General features: G+C 46.0%; 2 protein-coding genes across 3 annotated transcripts in view; one reads left to right on the top strand and one right to left on the bottom strand.

The window, feature by feature from the left end:
• Nucleotides 1-23,991, bottom strand: part of LOC139422663 (glucagon receptor-like) — a 100,380-nt gene extending 76,389 nt beyond the window's left edge. Inside the window, exon 1 of one of the 2 annotated variants that reach the window (XM_071173837.1) lies at nucleotides 23,776-23,991. The gene's annotated coding sequence lies outside the window, so the exon portion shown is untranslated. The remainder of the gene's footprint in view (nucleotides 1-23,775) is intronic. The other variant, XM_071173839.1, reaches the window with a different exon arrangement.
• LOC139422664 (methyl-CpG-binding domain protein 2-like) overlaps nucleotides 1-25,208 on the top strand; it is a 272,964-nt gene that overhangs the window by 132,465 nt on the left and 115,291 nt on the right. The window lies entirely within an intron of this gene.

Genomic DNA, 25,208 nt, shown 5'->3' with positions numbered 1-25,208 from the left:
GGAGGAGCGGAGTGCCGCGGGCTGCCAGGAACGTTACTGCTGTTTACAGGTGTTGTTGTTGTCCTCCCCCCACTGTTGATTTGACTGTTCATGTTGTGACTGTTAATGAGCTACCATATTTAGACGTATTATTTTACACTAATGAATTGGCTTGTTAGGTGCTGTTTTATGTCGTTGGTGTGAAGTTTTGACCCCTAGAACAACAACGTGGTACGTTCCAACCCACAGGCATGTACCATGTACAGCTCTGCCCAGGAGGGGGTTTCAGGAGTCCTGTTTTTCCCTGAATGTTGATATTGACGGGTTCCTGGTGGTAAGACCTGATCTAAGGTGTTAAAGTAGGAGGACTGACTGTCTGACTGGCTGGCTGACTGTCTGACTGGCTGACAGACTGGCTGACTGACTGACTGACTGGCTGACTGACTGGCTGACAGACTGGCTGACTGACTGACTGGCTGACTGACTGGCTGACTGGCTGACTGTCTGACTGGCTGACAGACTGGCTGACTGACTGACTGGCTGACTGACTGGCTGACTGACTGACTGGCTGGCTGACTGTCTGACTGGCTGACAGACTGGCTGACTGACTGACTGGCTGACTGACTGGCTGACTGACTGGACGGCTGACTGACTGACTGGCTGACTGACTGGCTGACTGACTGACTGACTGGCTGACTGACTGGCTGACTGGCTGACAGACTGGCTGACTGACTGGCTGACTGACTGACTGACTGACTGGCTGACTGACTGACTGGCTGACTGACTGGACGGCTGACTGACTGACTGACTGACTGACTGGCTGACTGACTGACTGACTGGCTGACTGACTGGCTGACTGGCTGACTGGCTGACAGACTGGCTGACTGACTGACTGGCTGACTGACTGACTGACTGACTGACTGACTGTCTGACTGGCTGGCTGACTGGCTGACTGGCTGACAGACTGGCTGACTGACTGACTGGCTGACCGACTGGCTGACTGGCTGACTGGCTGACTGACTGGATGACTGTCTGACTGTCTGGCTGGCTGACAGACTGGCTGACTGACTGGATGACTGTCTGACTGTCTGACTGTCTGACTGTCTGGCTGGCTGACTGTCTGACTGGCTGACAGACTGGCTGACTGACTGACTGACTGACTGGCTGACTGACTGTCTGACTGGCTGACAGACTGGCTGACTGACTGACTGGCTGACTGTCTGACTGGCTGGCTGACTGGCTGACTGGCTGACAGACTGGCTGACTGACAGACTGGCTGACTGGCTGACTGGCTGACTGGCTGACTGGCTGACTGTCTGACTGGCTGGCTGACTGGCTGACTGGCTGACAGACTGGCTGACTGACTGACTGGCTGACCGACTGGCCGACTGGCTGACTGGCTGACTGACTGGATGACTGTCTGACTGGCTGGCTGTCTGACTGACTGACTGTCTGACTGTCTGACTGGCTGGCTGACTGTCTGACTGTCTGACTGTCTGACTGTCTGACTGGCTGACAGACTGGCTGACTGGCTGACTGACTGACTGACTGACTGACTGGATGGCTGACTGGCATCATACAGACTAATCGTGTCCACATTGTCCATAAACCCAGTTCACTGTACAGACTAATCCTGTCCACATTGTCCTAAACCCAGTTCACTGTACAGACTAATCATGTCCACATTGTCCTAAACCCAGTTCACTGTACAGACTAATCATGTCCACATTGTCCTAAACCGGTTTCACTGTACAGACTAATCCTGTCCACATTGTCCTAAACCCAGTTCACTGTACAGACTAATCATGTCCACATTGTCCTAAACCCAGATTCACATTCTACTGCTGTATTTGAAGGTTACTACTTCTGTACTGTATATGAACATAATGTTTGAAATAGAACTACTGAGCATTTTGATATGAATATTCATGAGTCCTGATGTCAGAACTCATCAGATGCTGAGATAACAGTATGGTGAACTGGGGTTGAACTGGGGGTGAACCTCACATTCTCAAATATAAACTCAATAGAATAGGTCAATTTTAGATCAATTTGAAGGACATTGAAATAATAAAATCTTTATCTTTGAAGGCAAAAAATTACATAATCGTTTGCTCTCTATCTCTATCTCTCTTGCCCCCACCCTTCCTCCTCAACCCTCCACCCTCCACAAAGGGGCTGTTGTTAGTTAAAGAACCACAATGCCAACAGACAAAAGAGGATGGCTGAGTTCCATCTACAGTGCCTTGCGAAAGTATTCGGCCCCCTTGAACTTTGCGACCTTTTGCCACATTTCAGGCTTCAAACATAAAGATATAAAACTGTATTTTTTTGTGAAGAATCAACAACAAGTGGGACACAATCATGAAGTGGAACGACATTTATTGGATATTTCAAACTTTTTTAACAAATCAAAAACTGAAAAATTGGGCGTGCAAAATTATTCAGCCCCCTTAAGTTAATACTTTGTAGCGCCACCTTTTGCTGCAATTACAGCTGTAAGTCGCTTGGGGTATGTCTCTATCAGTTTTGCACATCGAGAGACTGACATTTTTTCCCATTCCTCCTTGCAAAACAGCTCGAGCTCAGTGAGGTTGGATGGAGAGCATTTGTGAACAGCAGTTTTCAGTTCTTTCCACAGATTCTCGATTGGATTCAGGTCTGGACTTTGACTTGGCCATTCTAACACCTGGATATGTTTATTTTTGAACCATTCCATTGTAGATTTTGCTTTATGTTTTGGATCATTGTCTTGTTGGAAGACAAATCTCCGTCCCAGTCTCAGGTCTTTTGCAGACTCCATCAGGTTTTCTTCCAGAATGGTCCTGTATTTGGCTCCATCCATCTTTCCATCAATTTTAACCATCTTCCCTGTCCCTGCTGAAGAAAAGCAGGCCCAAACCATGATGCTGCCACCACCATGTTTGACAGTGGGGATGGTGTGTTCAGCTGTGTTGCCTTTACGCCAAACATAACGTTTTGCATTGTTGCCAAAAAGTTCAATTTTGGTTTCATCTGACCAGAGCACCTTCTTCCACATGTTTGGCGTGTCTCCCAGGTGGCTTGTGGCAAACTTTAAACAACACTTTTTATGGATATCTTTAAGAAATGGCTTTCTTCTTGCCACTCTTCCATAAAGGCCAGATTTGTGCAATATACGACTGATTGTTGTCCTATGGACAGAGTCTCCCACCTCAGCTGTAGATCTCTGCAGTTCATCCAGAGTGATCATGGGCCTCTTGGCTGCATCTCTGATCAGTCTTCTCCTTGTATGAGCTGAAAGTTTAGAGGGACGGCCAGGTCTTGGTAGATTTGCAGTGGTCTGATACTCCTTCCATTTCAATATTATTGCTTGCACAGTGCTCCTTGGGATGTTTAAAGCTTGGGAAATCTTTTTGTATCCAAATCCGGCTTTAAACTTCTTCACAACAGTATCTCGGACCTGCCTGGTGTGTTCCTTGTTCTTCATGATGCTCTCTGCGCTTTTAACGGACCTCTGAGACTATCACAGTGCAGGTGCATTTATACGGAGACTTGATTACACACAGGTGGATTGTATTTATCATCATTAGTCATTTAGGTCAACATTGGATCATTCAGAGATCCTCACTGAAGTTCTGGAGAGAGTTTGCTGCACTGAAAGTAAAGGGGCTGAATAATTTTGCACGCACAATTTTTCAGTTTTTGATTTGTTAAAAAAGTTTGAAATATCCAATAAATGTCGTTCCACTTCATGATTGTGTCCCACTTGTTGTTGATTCTTCACAAAAAAATACAGTTTTATATCTTTATGTTTGAAGCCTGAAATGTGGCAAAAGGTCGCAAAGTTCAAGGGGGCCGAATACTTTCGCAAGGCACTGTACATGCCACTGAGAAGAGTTGGACCATGGAGCCAGGTGCTTCACTGAGGTTGTCAGAAGAGTTGGACCATGGAGCCAGGTGCTTCACAAAGGTTCTCAGAAGAGTTGGACCATGGAGCCAGGTTCTTCACTGAGGTTGTCAGAAGAGTTGGACCATGGAGCCAGGTTCTTCACTGAGGTTGTCAGAAGAGTTGGACCATGGAGCCAGGTTCTTCACTGAGGTTGTCAGAAGAGTTGGACCATGGAGCCAGGTGCTTCACTAAGGTTCTCAGAAGAGTTGGACCATGGAGCCAGGTTCTTCACTAAGGTTCTCAGGAGAGTTGGACAATGGAGCCAGGTTCTTCACTGAGGTTCTCAGAAGCCAGGTGCACTAAGGTTCTCAGGTGAGTTGGACCACGGAGCCAGGTTCTTCACTGAGGTTCTCAGAAGAGTTGGACCATGGAGCCAGGTGCTTCACTGAGTTTCTCAGAAGAGTTGGACCACGGACCCAGGTGCTTCACTAAGGTTCTCAGAAGAGTTGCACATGGAGCCAGCTTCTTCACTAAGGTTCTCAGATGAGTTGGACCATGGAGCCAGGTTCTTCACTAAGGTTCTCAGGAGAGTTGGACCATGGAGCCAGGTGCTTCACTCAGGTTCTCAGAAGAGTTAGACCTTGGAGCCAGGTTCTTCACTGAGGTTCTCAGAAGCCAGGTGCTTCACTAAGGTTCTCAGATGAGTTGGACCACGGAGCCAGGTTCTTCACTAAGGTTCTCAGGAGAGTTGGACCATGGAGCCAGGTTCTTCACTAAGGTTCTCAAAATAGTTTGGCCATGGAGCCTGTTTCTTCACTGAGGTTCTCAGATGAGTTGGACCACGGAGCCAGGTTGTTCACTAAGGTTCTCAGGAGAGTAGAACCATAGAGCCAGGTTCTTCACTAAGGTTCTCAGGAGAGTTGGACCATGGAGCCAGGTTATTCACTAAGGTTCTCAGGAGAGTTGGACCATGGAGCCAGGTTCTTCACTGAGGTTGTCAGAAGAGTTGGACCATGGAGCCAGGTGCTTCACTAAGGTTCTCAGAAGAGTTGGACCATGGATCCAGGATCTTCACTAAGGTTCTCAGGAGAGTTGGACCTTGGAGCCAGGTTCTTCACTGAGGTTCTCAGAAGAGTTGGACCATGGAGCCATGTTCTTCACTGAGGTTCTCAGAAGAGTTGGACCATGGAGCCAGGTTCTTCACTGAGGTTCTCAGGAGAGTTGGACCATGGGGCCAGGTTCTTCACTAAGGTTCTCAGAAGAGTTGGGCCATGGAGCCAGGCGCCTCACTGAGGTTCTCAGTGGGTGTCTGTACAGACACGCACGCACGCACACACAGCAGAAGTCTTTAACCACTAAGGACACCAGGATCGCTCTATATCTGCCTCACCAAGTTCTATTAAACCAGGATGATTATATAGTACCTGAGGTTACGATCTATTGACGATCCTCATTAAATAGTACCTGAGGTTACACCCTGTTGACAATCCTCATTAAATAGTACCTGAGGTTACTCAATGGTGACAGCCTAATAATACCCAAGTATCTATCCATAATTTTACAGCCAGTCTGGTAACACCCAGGTATCCATCCTCCATCCCCAGCTGAAGCCTGACACCGAAAAGAGCTGAACTGAACTGATCTGATCTGGGTCAATGAGTCTCGCTGTCTCTTGGCTTGACTTGTCGTGCCTTTCTGATTCATCACTGTCTGGTAGTTTGATCTGTAATGCCTGGTTGGATAATCACCTGCCAGGTCTGTCTGTCTGTCTGTCTGTCTGTCTGTCTGCCTGCCTGCCTGTCTGTCTGCCTGCCTGCCTGCCTGCCTGCCTGTCTGTCTGTCTGTCTGTCTGTCTGTCTGTCTGTCTGTCTGTCTGTCTGTCTGTCTGCCTGCCTGCCTGCCTGTCTGTCTGTCTGTCTGTCTGTCTGTCTGTCTGTCTGTCTGTCTGCCTGCCTGCCTGCCTGCCTGCCTGCCTGTCTGTCTGTCTGCCTGCCTGTCTGTCTGTCTGTCTGTCTGTCTGTCTGTCTGCCTGTCTGTCTGTCTGTCTGTCTGTCTGCCTGTCTGTCTGTCTGTCTGTCTGTCTGTCTGTCTGTCTGTGTCTGTCTGTCTGTCTCTTGGCATCCTGACAGAGGGTTACTGTCTGTCTGTTTGTCTGTCTGTCTGTCTGTCTGTCTGTCTGCATCCTGACAGAGGGTTACTGTCTGTCTGTCTGCCTGTCTGTCTGTCTGTCTGCATCCTGACAGAGGGTTACTGTCTGTCTGTCTGTCTGCATCCTGACAGATGGTTACTGTCTGTCTGTCTGTCTGTCTGTCTGTCTGTCTGCATCCTGACAGAGGGTTACTGTCTGTCTGTCTGCCTGTCTGTCTGCATCCTGACAGAGGGTTACTGTCTGTCTGTCTGTCTGCATCCTGACAGAGGGTTACTGTCTGTCTGTCTGTCTGTCTGTCTGTCTGTCTGTCTGTCTGCATCCTGACAGAGGGTTACTGTCTGTCTGTCTGTCTGTCTGTCTGTCTGTCTGTCTGTCTGGTTCCAACACTCTGTCTGTCTGTCTGTCTGTCTGTCTGTCTGTCTGTCTGTGTGGTTCCAACACTGTCTGTCTGTCTGTCTGTCTGTCTGTCTGTCTGTCTGTCTGTCTGTGTGGTTCCAACACTCATCGTTGTGACATTTACACAAACTGCCATTTCCAAAACAGATGACGGAGAACACATACACACACACACACACACACACACACACACACACACAGACACACACACACACACACACACACACACACACACACACACACACACACACACACACACACACACACACACACACACACACACACACACACACACACACACACACACACACACACACACACACACACACAGGGATAGTGTAAATGTGACCCTGGCGCATTGTTATGGGCCCTTTGTCAAACACAGGCTCTTTATTAATGCTCTGGAGAAGATGCCCTGGAGTCTGTTGTCATAAGGGGAAACTGAGGGTAAGTGTGCCCTCTATCACGGGTGCAAATAGAGTGTCTGTCTGACCCGGAGCATAAACCCATTGACCTTTATGTCCAGCTGCTGGACACTACCACACACTACATTGACTCATGATTTAATTAAAGAGATGTGTGCCTGCGAGAGAGAGTGTGTGTGTGTGTGTGTGTGCGCGTGTGTGTGTGTGTGTGTGTGTGTGTGTGTGTGTGTGTGTGTGTGTGTGTGTGTGTGTGTGTGTGTGTGTGTGTGTGTGTGTGTGTGTGTGTGTGTGTGTGTGTGTGTGTGAGTCCTCATACAGTGTAGCCCTTTACACTCCTACCCATATAGGGGGTTGAACATGGCAGAAATGTGAATTTAATGTTCAAACATTCTTATTGGCTAGTTCAACTCTGATGACAATAAGGTGTGTTGTGGTTGGCCCCGCTTGCAGATGGGGGGAGATCACGAACGTCAGGTCTCCCCAGTATGAAAATGTGATGCAAGGGGTAGGTCACTTTCTGAATACTGTTTTCTATTTTACAATGTGTACAAGTTTGCTGTACGTTACTGATTTATACATGTGTGGGTATATGGTACCTGTTAGGGATTGAGGGGCTTTCTGGGATGTGCTTTGGCATATGATTGCTGTATATAAGTGTGTTAGCTAGCATACACCGATGTAATGGTCACATAAGCCACTGCTAACACAGTTGTCTTCGTGCTACAGATTTGGCCATCGACAGCCATCAATACCGTTCAGCCCTGCACAACTAACGTGCTGTTTCCCATTTAACAACAGAAATAAATAATGCTCAACTGGGACCACTGGCCGAAGTGATTTATTTTGAGAAAACACAACGCATGGAGAGTACATATACATCTGTTACACTATACATGACCTCAGAGCTCAGTGTCTGTACAGTAACATGCTATACATGACCTCAGAGCTCAGTGTCTGTACAGTAACATGCTATACATGACGTCAGAGCTCAGTGTCTGTTCAGTAACATGCTATACATGATGTCAGAGCTCAGTGTCTGTACAGTAACATGCTATACATGACATCAGAGCTCAGTGGCTGTACAGTAACATGACCTCAGAGCTCAGTGTCTGTACAGTAACATGCTATACATGAACTCAGAGCTCAGTGTCTGTACAGTAACATGCTATACATGACGTCAGAGCTCAGTGTCTGTTCAGTAACATGCTATACATGATGTCAGAGCTCAGTGTCTGTACAGTAACATGATGTCAGAGCTCAGTGTCTGTACAGTAACACGCTATACATGACGTCAGAGCTCAGTGTCTGTACAGTAACATGATGTCAGAGCTCAGTGTCTGTACAGTAACACGCTATACATGACGTCAGAGCTCAGTGTCTGTACAGTAACATGATGTCAGAGCTCAGTGTCTGTACAGTAACACGCTATACATGACGTCAGAGCTCAGTGTCTGTTCAGTAACATGCTATACATGATGTCAGAGCTCAGTGTCTGTACAGTAACATGCTATACATGACATCAGAGCTCAGTGGCTGTACAGTAACATGATGTCAGAGCTCAGTGGCTGTACAGTAACATGATGTCAGAGCTCAGTGTCTGTACAGTAACATGCTATACATGACGTCAGAGCTCAGTGGCTGTAAAGTAACATGCTATACATGATGTCAGTGTCTGTACAGTAACATGCTATACATGACGTCAGAGCTCAGTGTCTGTACAGTAACATGCTATACATGATGTCAGAGCTCAGTGTCTGTACAGTAACATGCTATACATGATGTCAGAGCTCAGTGTCTGTACAGTAACATGCTATACATGATGTCAGAGCTCAGTGTCTGTACAGTAACATGATGTCAGCGCTCAGTGTCTGTACAGTAACATGCTATACATGATGTCAGAGCTCAGTGTCTGTACAGTAACATGCTATACATGATGTCAGTGTCTGTACAGTAACATGCTATACATGATGTCAGAGCTCAGTGTCTGTACAGTAACATGCTATACATGATGTCAGAGCTCAGTGTCTGTACAGTAACATGCTATACATGACGTCAGACCTCAGTGGCTGTGTGGAAAGTCATGTCTGGAAAGAGTCATGTGTGGAAAGAGTCATGTGTGGAAAGAGCCATGTGTGGAAAGAGTCATGTGTGGAAAGAGTCATGTGTGGAAAGAGTCACGTGTGGAAAGAGTCATGTGTGGAAAGAGCCATGTGTGGAAAGAGTCATATGTGGAAAGAGTCATGTGTGGAAAGAGTCATGTGTGGAAAGAGCCATGTGTGGAAAGAGTCACGTGTGGAAAGATTTATATGTGGAAAGAGTCATGTGTGGAAAGAGTCATATGTGGAAAGAGTCATATGTGGAAAGAGCCATGTGTGGAAAGAGTCATATGGGGAAAGAGTCATGTGTGGAAAGAGTCATGTGTGGAAAGAGTCACGTGTGGAAAGAGTCATGTGTGGAAAGAGCCATGTGTGGAAAGAGTCATATGTGGAAAGAGTCATGTGTGGAAAGAGTCATGTGTGGAAAGAGCCATGTGTGGAAAGAGTCATATGTGGAAAGAGTCATGTGTGGAAAGAGCCATGTGTGGAAAGAGTCATATGTGGAAAGAGTCATGTGTGGAAAGAGTCATATGTGGAAAGAGTCATGTGTGGAAAGAGTCATGTGGAAAGAGCCATATGTGGAAAGAGTCATATGTGGAAAGAGTCATGTGTGGAAAGAGTCATGTGTGCTACACTGGAATTATATTGTAGTGTACAAATACGCTGCTGAAACACCTGGTTCTACATAACAATACAGTATATTCCACTAACAGTATTTCATTGATACACTGTAAACTGATGAATTCCAAGCAGAGAGACAGACAATACCGTATCAGTTGACATGTCATGTAGAAAAGGGTCACGTTGTAAATTGACTGAGAACACGTTCTCATTTGCGGAAACGACCTGGTGAATAGTTATCGGGGAGAGGCGGGGGATGAATGAGCCAATTGTAAACGGGGGATTATTAGGTGACCGTGATGGTTTGAGGGCCAGATTGGGAATTCAGGCAGGACACCGGGGTTAACACCCCTACTCTTACGATAAGTGCCATGGGATCTTTAATGACCTCAGAGAGTCAGGACACCCGTTTAACGTCCCATCCGAAAGACGGCACTCTACACACTAACATCTGAAAAATGTACCAAAGTGATTGAACAAAACCGTTGTGTATTTAATGTGAAAGGAAAGGAGGCCTGCTGCTACCAACCAAGGGGCATGAACTGAGGAGCAAACTGAAGCAGAGGGGAAATTCAACAACTCTTGGAAGGACAATGGAATTAAATAAATTAACCTCCTTTATTTGTTAAACGTAGAACTAACGCGTTTCAGCTGTCGGCCTTCTACAAGGTGTTCAGACGTCTTTATTAACGTCACCATATCTGGATCTATTTGATGTTTATGGTCAAATAAATACCTTGTTCTGTTCAGTGGTGTAGTGGATGGTAGACGCTGATAAAAGCCGTATACTCACTTATTGTTCAGTGGTGTAGTGGATGGTAGACGCTGATAAAAGCCGTATACTCACTTATTGTTCAGTGGTGTAGTGGATGGTTGGTAGACGCTGATAAAAGCCGTATACTCACTTATTGTTCAGTGGTGTAGTGGATGGTTGGTAGACGCTGATAAAAGCCGTATACTCACTTATTGTTCAGTGGGTATTGCGTATATATACTCACTTCTTAATCACCACTGATGCGTATCAAAGTAGTGTAGTGGAGGTATATGCTGTATCAAAGTAGTGTAGTGGAGGTATATGCTGTATCAAAGTAGTGTAGTGGAGGTATATGCTGTATCAAAGTAGGGTAGTGGAGGTATATGCTGTATCAAAGTAGTGTAGTGGAGGTATATGCTGTATCAAAGTAGTGTAGTGGAGGTATATGCTGTATCAAAGTAGGGTAGTGGAGGTATATGCTGTATCAAAGTAGGGTAGTGGAGGTATATGCTGTATCAAAGCAGGGTAGTGGAGGTATATGCTGTATCAAAGTAGTGTAGTGGAGGTATATGCTGTATCAAAGTAGGGTAGTGGAGGTATATGCTGTATCAAAGTAGGGTAGTGGAGGTATATGCTGTATCAAAGTAGGGTAGTGGAGGTATATGCTGTATCAAAGTAGTGTAGTGGAGGTATATGCTGTATCAAAGTAGGGTAGTGGAGGTATATGCTGTATCAAAGTAGTGTAGTGGAGGTATATGCTGTATCAATTAATAAGGCTGATGGAACAGATCGGAATGTTTCGCTTAAAATGATGATAAGCTATTTTTTTATTCACATTTTACGTGCAGCAATGTGCACACGGCAGTAGGAATACTCGTGAATGTTCCACAATGGAATTTGCGCGAAAAACACAATTCTACAATGCAAGTGGTTTCATGGATAGAGATGGAAATATCCGTTAGAAATAGGGCGAATATGCAACAAACTATTATGGGATGCTAATATGATTAGGATAATGCCTTTGGCTGCTTGACGATGAAAGAAAGTCGAAAGAAAACCAATAAAAGAAGAGAACGCATAATGAGTAGGTTTTTATACAATAACTGCCTCAACGTTTCTGTGGTGGGATTTTGGCTATAGGCTACTTTGAAGCTACGTAAGATATGTCTCATAATATGAAGTAAAACGTCCACGTTTCAAACCATTTAAGGAACAGGAAAAATATAACAATGCAAACGATAGACCTAACCGTCTTCTGGTAGATGGAAAGGCCTTCACAAAAAAGCTTCTCTATTGAACGTTAACTTGCCTATGCCTACCTGCCAGAATGATATCATGATTATTTGAGTCAATACAGTGGTTATTTCATTTCCAAACTCCATCTCGTGTGCTACAGAAACACTTCTAGTCAAACAATAGGGCTAGGTTGGGTTGGCCTGACTGTGAACACAGTACAGGTTGGGTTGGCCTGACTGTGAACACAGTACAGGTTGGGTTGGTCTGACTGTGAACACAGTACATCTTGGGTTGGCCTGACTGTGAACACAGTACAGGTTGGGTTGGCCTGACTGTGAACACAGTACAGGTTGGCCTGACTGTGATCATAGTACAGCCTGGGTTGGCCTGACCGTGAACACAGTACACCTTGGGTTGGCCTGACTGTGAACACAGTACAGGTTGGCCTGACTGTGAACACAGTACAGGTTGGCCTGACTGTGAGCACAGTACAGCCTGGGTTGGCCTGACCGTGAACACAGTACACCTTGGGTTGGCCTGACTGTGAACACAGTACAGGTTGGCCTAACTGTGAACACAGTACAGGTTGGCCTGACTGTGAAAGACCAATATGAGATTCATCATTTCAGATCATTCAGAGTGTATGTCACTGCTTCTCGTATAATAATTCCCTTCGCCGGGCTGTTTGGAAAAATGTTGGCATAACAAGTATATACCCACTTCTCCAGGCACCAGTACACCACGGGTTCTGTTGAATTATGGACTACAGTACGCTCCGGTCTCCCAGAATAGTCCTCCTATTGCATGACTTTAACATTGCATCAGACAATGTACCAACCCAGAACCTCATGGAGGTTGCTCTTATGGAAGCTGTGTTCTTATGGATGCTGTGTTCTTATGGAAGCTGTGTTCTTATGGAAGCTGTGTTCTTATGGAAGCTGTGTTCTTATGGAAGCTGTGTTCTTATGGAAGCTGTGTTCTTATGGAAGCTGTGTTCTTCTGGAAGCTGTGTTCTTATGGAAGCTTGTTCTTATGGAAGCTTGTTCTTATGGAAGCTGTGTTCTTATGGAAGCTGTGTTCTTATGGAAGCTGTGTTCTTATGGATGCTGTGTTCTTATGGAAGCTGTGTTCTTATGGAAGCTGTGTTCTTATGGATGCTGTGTTCTTATGGAAGCTGTGTTCTTCTGGAAGCTGTGTTCTTATGGAAGCTTGTTCTTATGGAAGCTGTGTTCTTCTGGAAGCTGTGTTCTTATGGAAGCTGTGTTCTTATGGAAGCTTGTTCTTATGGAAGCTGTGTTCTTATGGAAGCTGTGTTCTTATGGAAGCTGTGTTCTTATGGAAGCTGTGTTCTTATGGAAGCTTGTTCTTATGGAAGCTGTGTTCTTATGGAAGCTGTGTTCTTATGGAAGCTGTGTTCTTATGGAAGCTTGTTCTTATGGAAGCTGTGTTCTTATGGAAGCTGTGTTCTTATGGAAGCTGTGTTCTTATGGAAGCTTGTTCTTATGGAAGCTGTGTTCTTATGGAAGCTGTGTTCTTATGGAAGCTTGTTCTTATGGAAGCTTTGTTCTTATGGAAGCTTGTTCTTATGGAAGCTGTGTTCTTATGGAAGCTGTGTTCTTATGGAAGCTGTGTTCTTATGGAAGCTGTGTTCTTATGGAAGCTGTGTTCTTATGGAAGCTTGTTCTTATGGAAGCTGTGTTCTTATGGAAGCTTGTTCTTATGGAAGCTGTGTTCTTATGGAAGCTGTGTTCTTATGGAAGCTGTGTTCTTATGGAAGCTTGTTCTTATGGAAGCTGTGTTCTTCTGGAAGCTGTGTTCTTATGGAAGCTGTGTTCTTATGGAAGCTGTGTTCTTATGGAAGCTGTGTTCTTATGGAAGCTGTGTTGGTGTCATTACAGTCGAAACCCATTGTTTACACCACATGCATTGTAACCAGTGTGTCTGTGGTTTATACAGAGCATTCAGAAAGTATTCAGACCCATTCATTTTTTGTTCTAAATTGATTATTATTATGATTTATTTTTTTAATCTCATCAATCTACGCACAATACCCAATAATGACAAAGCAAAAACAGGTTTTTAGAAATGTTTGTAAAAATATATATTTATTTTTTCTTTCATTTCTTATTTACATAAGTATTCAGACCCTTTGCTATGAGACACAATAGGAGGAGATGGGAGACGACCAAGAGTCACTCCGACAGAGCTCCAGAGTACCTCTGTGGAGATGGGAGAACCTTCCAGAAGGACTTTGTTCTTATAGAAGCTCTGTCGAGGTTGTGTTTACGATGTTCAACGGTTTGTTCCTATAGAAACTCTCTTCTGATGGTCTGAGAACAGTTTATATTTGTTATGAAACCTCTGATGTTTAACTGTTTGTTCCTATAGAAGCTCTGTCAGAGTTTTGTGTTTACGATGTTTAACTGTTTGTTCCTATAGAAGCTCTGTCAGAGTTTTGTGTTTACGATGTTCAACTGTTTGTTCCTATAGAAGCTCTGTCAGAGTTTTGTGTTTACGATGTTCAACTGTTTGTTCCTATAGAAGCTCTGTCAGAGTTTTGTGTTTACGATGTTCAACTGTTTGTTCCTATAGAAGCTCTGTCCTGTTGGTGGGTTGGTAGCTCTGTTAGCAGGATGTGTTTATGTTTCACTGAATTCCCCACTAATCCTATCTGTACTGCTACACACTGTTCTCCTTCTCTGGCATCAGCCTGGCTCCTGCGTGTGTGTGTGTGCGAGTGCGTGTGCAGGTGCTGGTGTGTTTGTTTCACACACTGGGAGAGAGGAGATTGTTTATATAACAGTGTGATGCTGCAGTATACAGTAGCTATGTAGGGTAATAACAGTAAAGGACAGGAGACCCACAACACAGCCCTGTGGTACCCCTGACATATGGAGACACACAACACAGCCCTGTGGTACCCCTGACATATGGAGACCCACAACACAGCCCTGTGGTACCCCTGACATATGGAGACCCACAACACAGCCCTGTGGTACCCCTGACATATGGAGACCCACAACACAGCCCTGTGGTACCCCTGACATATGGAGACCCACAACACAGCCATGTGGTACCCCTGACATATGGAGACCCACAACACAGCCATGTGGTACCCCTGACATATGGAGACCCACAACACAGCCCTGTGGTACCCCTGACATATGGAGACCCACAACACAGCCCTGTGGTACCCCTGACATATGGAGACCCACAACACAGCCCTGTGGTACCCCTCACATATGGAGACCCACAACACAGCCCTGTGGTACCCCTGACATATGGAGACCCACAACACAGCCCTGTGGTACCCCTGACATATGGAGACCCACAACACAGCCCTGTGGTACCCCTGACATATGGAGACCCACAACACAGCCCTGTGGTACCCCTGACATATGGAGACCCACAACACAGCCCTGTGGTACCCCTGACATATGGAGACCAGTGGTGGAAACAGTACCCAACAATCATACTTGATTATAAGGAAAGATAGCCTAATAGAAAATTACTCAAGTAAAAGTCACCCAGTAAAATTCTACCTGAGTAAAAGTATAAAAGTATGTGGTTTAAAATATACTTAAGTATCAAAAGTAAAAGTATAAATAATTTAAAATTTCTCATATTAACCAAACAAGATGGCACCATTTTCTTGTTCTTTTTAATTTACAGAAAGCCACGGGCACACTCCAACATTCAGACATAATTTTCAAATGAAGCATGTGAGTTTAGAGAGTCCACCAGATCAGAGGCAGTAGGGATGACCAGGGATGTTCTCTGTTTAGAGAGTCCTTCAGATCAGAGGCAGTAGGGTTGACCAGGGATGTTCTCTGTTTAGTGAGTCTGCCAGATCAGAGGCAGTAGGGATGACCAGGGATGTTCTCTGTTTAGTGAGTCCTCCAGATCAGAGGCAGTAGGGATGACCAGGTATGTTCTCTGTTTAGTGAGTCCACCAGATCAGAGGCAGTAGGGATGACCAGGGATGTTCTCTGTTTAGAGAGTCCTCCAGATCAGAGGCAGTAGGGATGACCAGGGAGGTTCTCTGTTTAGAGAGTCCACCAGATCAGAGGCAGTAGGGATGACCAGGGATGTTCTCTGTTTAGAGAGTCCTCCAGATCAGAGGCAGTAGGGATGACCAGGGATGTTCTCTGTTTAGAGAGTCCTCCAGATCAGAGGCAGTAGGGATGACCAGGGATGTTCTCTGTTTAGAGAGTCCTCCAGATCAGAGGCAGTAGGGATGACCAGGGAGGTTCTCTGTTTAGAGAGTCCACCAGATCAGAGGCAGTAGGGATGACCAGGGATGTTCTCTGTTTAGAGAGTCCTCCAGATCAGAGGCAGTAGAGATGACCAGGGATGTTCTCTGTTTAGAGAGTCCTCCAGATCAGAGGCAATAGGGATGACCAGGGATGTTCTCTGTTTAGAGAGTCCTCCAGATCAGAGGCAGTAGAGATGACCAGGGATGTTCTCTGTTTAGAGAGTCCTCCAGATCAGAGGCAGTAGGGATGACCAGGGATGTTCTCTATTTAGTGAGTCCTCCAGATCAGAGGTAGTAGAGATGACCAGGGAGGTTCTCTGTTTAGAGAGTCCTCCAGATCAGAGGCAGTAGGGATGACCAGGGAGGTTGTGTTGATAAGTGTGTGAATTGAACTATTTTCCTGTCCTGCTAAGCATTCAGAATGTAACAAGTACTTTAGGTGTCAAGGAAAATTCTCACAGACAGACAGACAGACAGACAGACAGACAGACAGACAGACAGACAGACTCCCTCATGCAGCTGTAGAATTCCACTGGGTCTGTACGCCTGCTGGAGCTAACAGAAGGAATATAAATGGCACTGGAGTCTGCTTTCCAGATTGCACACCAGGTCCCATAGGGCTCTGTTCCCTACCTAGTGCACTACTTTTGACCAGGACCTATAGGGCTCTGTTCCCTACCTAGTGCACTACTTTTGACCAGGACCTATAGGGCTCTGTTCCCTACCTAGTGCACTAATTTTAGACCAGCTATCAGACCACTGTAGCAGCAAACAGCCTCTCTTTATCCCCAACCTCTGGCCGTGACCGTAGACCCTGGCCGTGGCCCAACCTCTGGCCGTGACCCAACCCCTGGCCGTGACTCAACCCCTGTCCGTGACCCAACCCCTGGCCGTGACCCAACCCCTGGCCGTGACCCAACCCCTGGCCGTGACCCTGGCCGTGACCCAACCCCTGGCCGTGACCCTGGCCGTGACCAACCCTTGGCCATGACCCTGGTCGTGACCCAACCCCTGGCCGTGACCCTGTCCGTGACCCAACCCCTGGCCGTGACCCTGGCCGTGACCCAACCCCTGGCCGTGACCAACCTCTGGCCGTGACCCAACCCCTGGCCGTGACCCAACCTCTGGTCATAGACCCTGGCTGTGACCCCACTCTCCAAGGGACAGTTGGGATATGCAAAAAAAAAGATTTTCCAATTCACACATGCAAATGAATACACACTTGTACAAGACAAATGCAAGCACCCACCAAATGATTATTATTAATGTGAAATAATTAAATAAAGCTTAAATAAAACATTTAAAAAATAATATTATTATAATTTAATATTAACCAAGTTCCTGGTTGTAAGTGTGGACAGAGCTAAAGGCAATCATAATCTGAGTGAGTAATATTCAAATGTGAATGTCTGTCACGGATTGTAATTATCCAAATTAGCCTGCTATAATAAGCAAGAGGACTGAAGAGCCTGTATATTACGGAGGGATTCCCAGATTGCCTGTTGTGATGGTTGGCATCGTAAAGAGGAAGAGTTCTGCTGATCTCAAATCAGAATATCGCCCAAAGTTTTCACATTTCATTATTTGATTCTTCATTGAGAGTGAATCCAATTCAACTGATTTCTAATGTTGTGAGAGTGAATCCAATTCAACTGATTTCTAATGTTGTGAGAGTGAATCCAATTCAACTGATTTCTAATGTTGTGAGAGCCACTGATGATTTCATACAGAGTGGATAGTTGTATGCCGCTGCTCTGAGTCGGTTGTACCACTCTTCTGAAGTAGCTCTCGACACACACTCTACTGTACCTGACTGAGGCTGCTGCTATTCTGAGACGACACATGAATAACATTCCCTGACATCGTTATGATCCTTAAAAATGGTTCAGACAAAACATGATAATCAAAGACAGTCAGTGGTCAGCTGTGGACAATGGAAAGAGATTATCATGGTGGTTGTTGTTGGAAGCAGAGAGCACATTGTAGACTTCTAAAGGAGACGCAAGGAGAAGACCACGGAATGGGAGAGAAAGAGAGGAGAGGGAGACAGAGTGGAGAGGAGAGGGAGGCAGAGCGAAGAGGAGAGGGAGGCAGAGCGAAGAGGAGCACAAACCGTTTCACAGTAAAGATGAACTGTTTCGTAACACAAACCGCTTCACAGTAAAGATGTTTCAACACGATGAGCAGAAAACACACCTCAATGAATCAATGTCCACATCCTTTATTCCTGAATGAATCAATGTCCACATCCTTTATTCCTGAATGAATCAATGTCCACATCCTTTATTCCTGAATGGACTCTTTCATTCACTTGTCCTCCAGCTACTGGACTCTGTGACGTTTTCCAGCTGACGCCACACAAACTACCAACACCGAGGAAAACAAGGCCTCTTGAATAGATTTAGATCCCTTTTGAAACCCTTACTTCAGTGTGTAATACAGCAGTGTGTGTGTGTGTGTGTTTGTCTGTGTGTGTGGGTGTGTGTGTGTTTGTCTGTGTGTGTGTGAGTGTGTGTGAGTGTGTGTGTGTGTCTGTGTGTGTGTGTGTGTGTGTTTGTGTGTGAGTGTGTGTGTGTGTGTGTGAGTGTGTGTGTGTGTGTGTGTGTTTGTCTGTGTGTGTGTGAGTGTGTGTGTTTGTGTGTGTGTGTGTGACTCATCTTCCAGTCATGGCTGTAATGTGCTGTAGTATCCATTGGAGCAGGAGGGTAACAGGACAGAAGGTAAGGTCATTGAACTACATACTGGCAGTGAGTACAGAGAGTACCGCTGCCTGAAGAGGATTTGTTTAGGGGTTGATTCTTCAACTCAAACCTGTTGTTTTTAGGCTGAGGGAGGAGGGAGGTAGGGGGTATGGAGTGAGAAAGAGTGAGAGAGAGAGGGAGAGGGAGGTGGGGGTTTGGAGTGAGAGAGAGAGAGAGAGGAGGGAGGTGGGGGTTTGGAGTGAGAGAGAGAGAGAGAGAGAGAGAGAGAGAGAGAGAGAGAGAGAGTGAGGGAGGTGGGGGTTTGGAGTGAGAAAGAGATATAGAGAGAGAGGGACAAGAGGGAGTTGGGGGTTTGGAGGGGGAGAGAGAGGGAGAGGAGGGAGTTGGGTGTTTGGAGGGGGAGAGAGAGGGAGAGGAGGGAGTTTGGAGGAGGGGAGAGAGAGAGAGAGAGAGAGAGAGAGAGAGAGAGAGTAGAGAGGTGGGGGTTTGGAGTGAGAGAGAGAGAGAGAGAGAGAGAGTAGAGAGGTGGGGGTTTGGAGTGAGAGAGAGAGAGAGAGAGAGAGAGAGAGAGAGAGAGAGAGAGAGAGAGAGAGAGAGAGAAGAGAGGTGGGGGTTTGGAGGGAGCTGCCTAAATCACAGTGAGTCTTGTTGTTAGTCATATCATGCGTCATTGCATGTTGTCTGTTTTCTGACAGAATGTCAGTGACTTCACTAGCCTTTGGTAGATACACACACACCACAGGAGGCTGGTGGCACCTTAATTGAGGAGGACGGGCTCGTAGTAATGACTGGAGTGGAATCAGTGGAATGGTATCAAATACATCAAACACATGGTTTCCATGGTTTCCTGGTGTTTGATGCCGTTCCATTTGCTCCATTCCAGACATTATTAGGAGCCGTCCTCCCATCAGCAGCCTCCTGTGACAAACACACACTCATCAGAGGTGAGGAGGAAAGGAGACGATAAGAGAAGAAACAGAGGAGAGGGGTCAATGTCTCCTCTCACTACTGTGTACACACACCTTTACACACACACACACACACACACCGCCTAGAGGCCAATCGAGGCCCCGCCCCGGCTCACAGAGCCCACAAACACCGTGCCATCAGCACACGCTACTGACGCAGGTTGTCATGTTGTTTTTCAACCCCACTAAGAGTGGCCACTCATGGAAACCGTAGAGAGTCACAGCCCCGCGTTCATTAAAACACGCAAGAGTCACATGGCTCAGACAGAGAGATATGAATCTGGAATGAAACTGTGTGGACTCGAGCCTGTCAGTCTACTGTAGCTAAAACACTGTGACTATGATGATTCATCCCATGATGATTTATTGAATGTGTCTGTCATTATTTATGGGGCGGCAGGTAGCCTAGTGGTTAGAGTGTAGGGGCGGCAGGTAGCCTAGTGGTTAGAGTGTAGGGGCGGCAGGTAGCCTAGTGGTTAGAGTGTAGGGCCTGTAACCGGTAGATTGAATCCCCGAGCTGACAAGGTAAACATCTGTCGTTCTGCCCCTGAACAAGGCAGTTAACACACTGTTCCCTGGTAGGCCGTCATTGAAAATAAGAATTTGTTCTTAACTGACTTGCCTTGTTAAATAAATTCTTATGGCCATAGTTCCCAGTCATAGTTCCCATAGTTCCCAGTCCATTGGTGCAGATCAGAGGAGAGTGTCGTACTGTATTCGCAAGGGGACTCGGAGTAGGAGTGCTGATCTAGAAGCAGGTCAAACAGTTGTCCAGAACAGCTGGGGCTTTCATGCATGGTTCAGTGTTGCTTGCCTCAAAGCGAGCATAGAAGGCATCTGGCAGGCTTGTGTTACTGGAAAGCTCTCAGCTGAGTTTCCTTTTGTAATCCGTGACATCTGACGAGTGTCAGCGCCGGTGTAGTAGGATTCGATCTCAGTCCTGTATTGACGCTATGCCTGTTTGACGGTTCGGTGGAGGGCAGAGCGGGATTTCTTATAAGCATCCAGATTAGTGTTCCTCCCCGTGAAAGCGGCAGCTCTAGCCTTTAGCACAGTGCGGATGTTGCCTGTAATCCACGGCTTCTGGTTGGGATATGTACGTACGGCCCTGGGGGGACGACGTCGTCAATGTTCTTATTAATGAAGCCGGTGACTGATGTGGTGTAGTCCTCCACACCATCGGATGAATCCCGGAACATATTCCAGTCCGGGCTAATGAAACAGTCCTTTAGCTTAGCATCCGCTTCATGGGACCACTTCCGTATTCAGGGTGTCACTGGTACTTCCTGTATGAGTTTTGAGGAGGATAGAGTTACGGTCAGATGGAGGGTGAGGGAAAGCGTTGTGTACATCTCTCTGAGTAAACGTGGAGTTTTTCCTCTGGTTGAAACATGTGAAATGCTGGTAGAAATGAGGTAAAACGGGTTTCAGTTTCACTGCATTAAAATCACCGACCACAACAAGCTCCGCCTCTGGATGACCATGTCCTTGTTTGCTTATGACCCTCTTACAGCTCGTTGAGTGTGGTCTTAGTGCCCAGCGTCGGTTTTATGGTAGTAAATAGACAGCTTCGAACAACATAGATGAAAACTCTCTAGTATGGTCTACAGCTTTATCATGAGGTATTCTAAACTCAGATAAACAGAACTAAGAGACGTACGTAGTAGTGTTAGAGATCGTGCACCAGTCTTTGTTGACAGAGAGACACCCCACACGCCCACACGGATCTTACCAGGGGAGAGAAAGATGATTCACGTTGAGTCATGTTGATTCATGATCTTCTACTGCTTTTTCTTTGACGTCAAATGTATCAGATATACAAAGATAGTTTATACATAAATAGTATATATACAGAGCTAGTAAAAATAGAGAGATAGTTTATACATAAATAGTATATATACAGAGATAGTATATACATAGATTGTATATATAACATCTCTCTAGATACACTGAGGTAGTATATATACGGAGATAGTATATATACGGAGATAGTATATATACGGAGATAGTATATATATATACGGAGATAGTATATATATACAGAGATAGTATATATATACAGAGATAGTATATATACAGAGATCATATATATACAGAGATAGTATACAGTGGGGCAAAAAAGTATTTAGTCAGCCACCAATTGTACAAGTTCTCCCACTTAAAAAAGATGAGAGAGGCCTGTGGTTCATCATAGGTACACTTCAACTATGACAGACAAAATGAGAAGAAAAAAAATCCAGAGAGTCACATTGTAGGATTTTTTATTTATTTATTTATTTATTTATTTTATTTTATTATTTTACCCCTTTTTCTCCCCAATTTCGTGGTATCCAATTGTTGTAGTAGTTACTATCTTGTCTCATCGCTACGACTCCCGTACGGGCTCAGGAGAGACGAAGGTTGAAAGTCATGCGTCCTCCGATACACAACCCAACCAAGCCGCACTGCTTCTTAACACAGCGCACATCCAACCCGGAAGCCAGCCGCACCAATGCGCCGGAGGAAACACCGTGCACCTGGCCACCTTGGTTAGCGCACACTGCGCCCAGCCCGCCACAGGAGTCGCTGGTGCGCGATGAGACAAGGACACCCCTACCGACCAAGCCCTCCCGGTCGCGGCCGGTTACGACAGAGCCTGGGCGCGAACCCAGGACTCTGATGGCACAGCTGGCGCTGCAGTACAGCGCCCTTACTGGCGCCACCCGGGAGGCCCCATTGTAGGATTTTGAATGAATTTATTTAGACATTAGTAGGAGAGTAGTTAGATGATAATGGAGTTTTTCTTGATCAAATGGTCTATATTCTACTAATGTCTAGTCTGAACACATCATTTACGATCTAGCATGGCCACCCTGTGTGCGTGCGTGTGAAGTGCTACCTTGTCACAGCCTATACTGAGGAGACAGTGTTTTCCAGCAGTCCCACTCATTGCCGTAACCAGGGTTTGACTTGTAGTGAGGTCCAGAATGGATTGCTAATTGTATTGCTAATAGGCTATGTGTTTGTAAATGGATTGAGGTGAATGGATTTACAGTAACCATGGTGATAATGGCTGGGGTCATTTTGATTGTTTTTGCTGTTCAACAAATAGCATTTAAGTGTTTTTATTGTATAAAAATAAAGTAAATGAGAGTGAACTTTCTAAACATTTACTGGGCGGTGTGGGGGGGGGGCTGTCTGTCTCAGTAGTCCTCTCCGTCTGTCTCAGTCAGTCTGTCTCAGTCAGTCTGTGTCAGTAGTCCTCTCCGTCTGTCTCAGTCAGTCTGTCTCAGTCAGTCTGTGTCAGTAGTCCTCTCCGTCTGTCTCAGTCAGTCTGTCTCAGTCAGTCTGTGTCAGTAGTCCTCTCCGTCTGTCTCAGTCAGTCTGTGTCAGTAGTCCTCTCCGTCTGTCTCAGTCAGTCTGTCTCAGTCAGTCTGTCTCAGTAGTCCTCTCCGTCTGTCTCAGTCAGTCTGTCTCAGTAGTCCTCTCCGTCTGTCTCAGTCAGTCTGTCTCAGTAGTCCTCTCCGTCTGTGTCAGTAGTCCTCTCCGTCTGTCTCAGTCAGTCTGTCTCAGTCAGTCTGTGTCAATAGTCCTCTCCGTCTGTCTCAGTCTGTCTGTCTCAGTCTGTCTGTCTCAGTCAGTCTCAGTAGTCCTCTCTGTCTGTCTCAGTCTGTCAGTCTCAGTAGTCCTCTCTGTCAGTCTCAGTCTGTCAGTCTCAGTAGTCCTCTCTGTCAGTCTCAGTCTGTCAGTCTCAGTCTGTCAGTCTCAGTCTGTCTGTCTCAGTCTGTCAGTCTCAGTCTGTCAGTCTCAGTCTGTCTGTCTCAGTCAGTCTGTCTCAGTCTGTCAGTCTCAGTCTGTCAGTCTCAGTCTGTCTGTCTCAGTCAGTCTGTCTCAGTCAGTCTGTCTCTGTCAGTCTGTCTCAGTCTGTCTGTCTCAGTCAGTCTGTCTCAGTCAGTCTGTCTCAGTCAGTCTGTCTCAGTCAGTCTGTCTCAGTCTGTCAGTCTCAGTCTGTCTGTCTCAGTCAGTCTGTCTCAGTCAGTCTGTCTCAGTCAGTCTGTCTCAGTCTGTCAGTCTCAGTCTGTCTGTCTCAGTCAGTCTGTCTCAGTCAGTCTGTCTCAGTCAGTCAGTCTGTCTCAGTAAGTCTGTCTCAGTAGTCCTCTCTGTAAAGTAAAGTTATTATGAGAACTTAGTGTCATATTTTTTCTCCTGCTGAGTTAGGCTCCATTTAACATTGGCTTTACTTCCTCATTTTAGCAGGCAGAGCCCTTCAATGTTATTGCAACAGAAGTGTCTGCCGGCAGCAAGCCACCTGTCTGACTGACATATCTATAAGCGACTATTTACCAGTTGTGCACTCATTCTCAGAAAGACCGTTCCTGTTTGTTTTGGGGGATGACTGTAGACAGGACAGGAGTCGCGGAACAGTTTTAAAATAGCCTTTTGCCCAGATTCTCTCAAACACAGTGAACAGCGTCTCTATTGCCTACTTGAGACGACTCCGAGCTGGGGCAGTTCGTTTCACGTCTCAGGCCCAACTGGTCAGGGTTCCACTCATTCACTAAGAGACAAGAGAACACATACCACTGGTCAGGGTTCCACTCATTCACTAAGAGACAGGAGAACACACACCACTGGTCAGGGTTCCACTCATTCACTGAGAGACAGGAGAACACACACCACTGGTCAGGGTTCCACTCATTCACTAAGAGACAGGAGAACACATAACACACCACTGGTCAGGGTTCTACTCATTCACTAAGAGACAGGAGAACATCTACTCATTCACTAAGATACAGGAGAACATAACACACCACTGGTCAGGGTTCCACTCATTCACTAAGAGACAGGAGAACATCTACTCATTCACTAAGAGACAGGAGAACATCTACTCATTCACTAAGAGACAGGAGAACATAACACACCACTGGTCAGGGTTCTACTCATTCACTAAGAGATAGGAGAACATAACACACCACTGGTCAGGGTTCTACTCATTCCCTAAGAGACAAGAGAACACATACCACTTGTCAGGGTTCCACTCATTCACTAAGAGACAGGAGAACATAACACACCACTGGTCAGGGTTCTACTCATTCACTAAGAGACAGGAGAACATAACACACCACTGGTCAGGGTTCTCCTCATTCACCAAAAGACAGGAGAACATCTACTCATTCACTAAGAGACAGGAGAACATCTACTCATTCACTAAGATACAGGAGAACATAACACACCACCGGTCAGGGTTCCACTCATTCACTAAGAGACAGGAGAACATAACACACCACTGGTCAGGGTTCTACTCATTCACTAAGAGACAGGAGAACACACACCACTGGTCAGGGTTCCACTCATTCACTAAGAGACAGGAGAACATAACACACCACCGGTCAGGGTTCTACTCATTCACTAAGAGACAGGAGAACATAACACACCACTGGTCAGGGTTCTACTCATTCACTAAGAGACAGGATAACATAACACACCTCTGGTCAGGGTTCCACTCACTCACTAAGAGACAGGAGAACACATAACACCACTGGTCAGGGTTTTCCTCATTCACTAAGAGACAGGAGAACATCTACACATTCACTAAGAGACAGGAGAACACATAACACACCACTGGTCAGGGTTCTACTCATTCACTAAGAGACAGGAGAACATAACACACCACTGGTCAGGGTTCCACTCATTCACTAAGAGACAGGAGAAAATAACACACCACTGGTCAGGGTTCTACTCATTCACTAAGAGACAGGAGAACACACACCACTGGT

Source organism: Oncorhynchus clarkii, chromosome 12 (assembly GCF_045791955.1).
Source record: "Oncorhynchus clarkii lewisi isolate Uvic-CL-2024 chromosome 12, UVic_Ocla_1.0, whole genome shotgun sequence".
Classification (NCBI taxonomy): Eukaryota; Metazoa; Chordata; class Actinopteri; order Salmoniformes; family Salmonidae; genus Oncorhynchus; species Oncorhynchus clarkii.
This window is presented reverse-complemented; position numbering and strand designations above follow the sequence as displayed.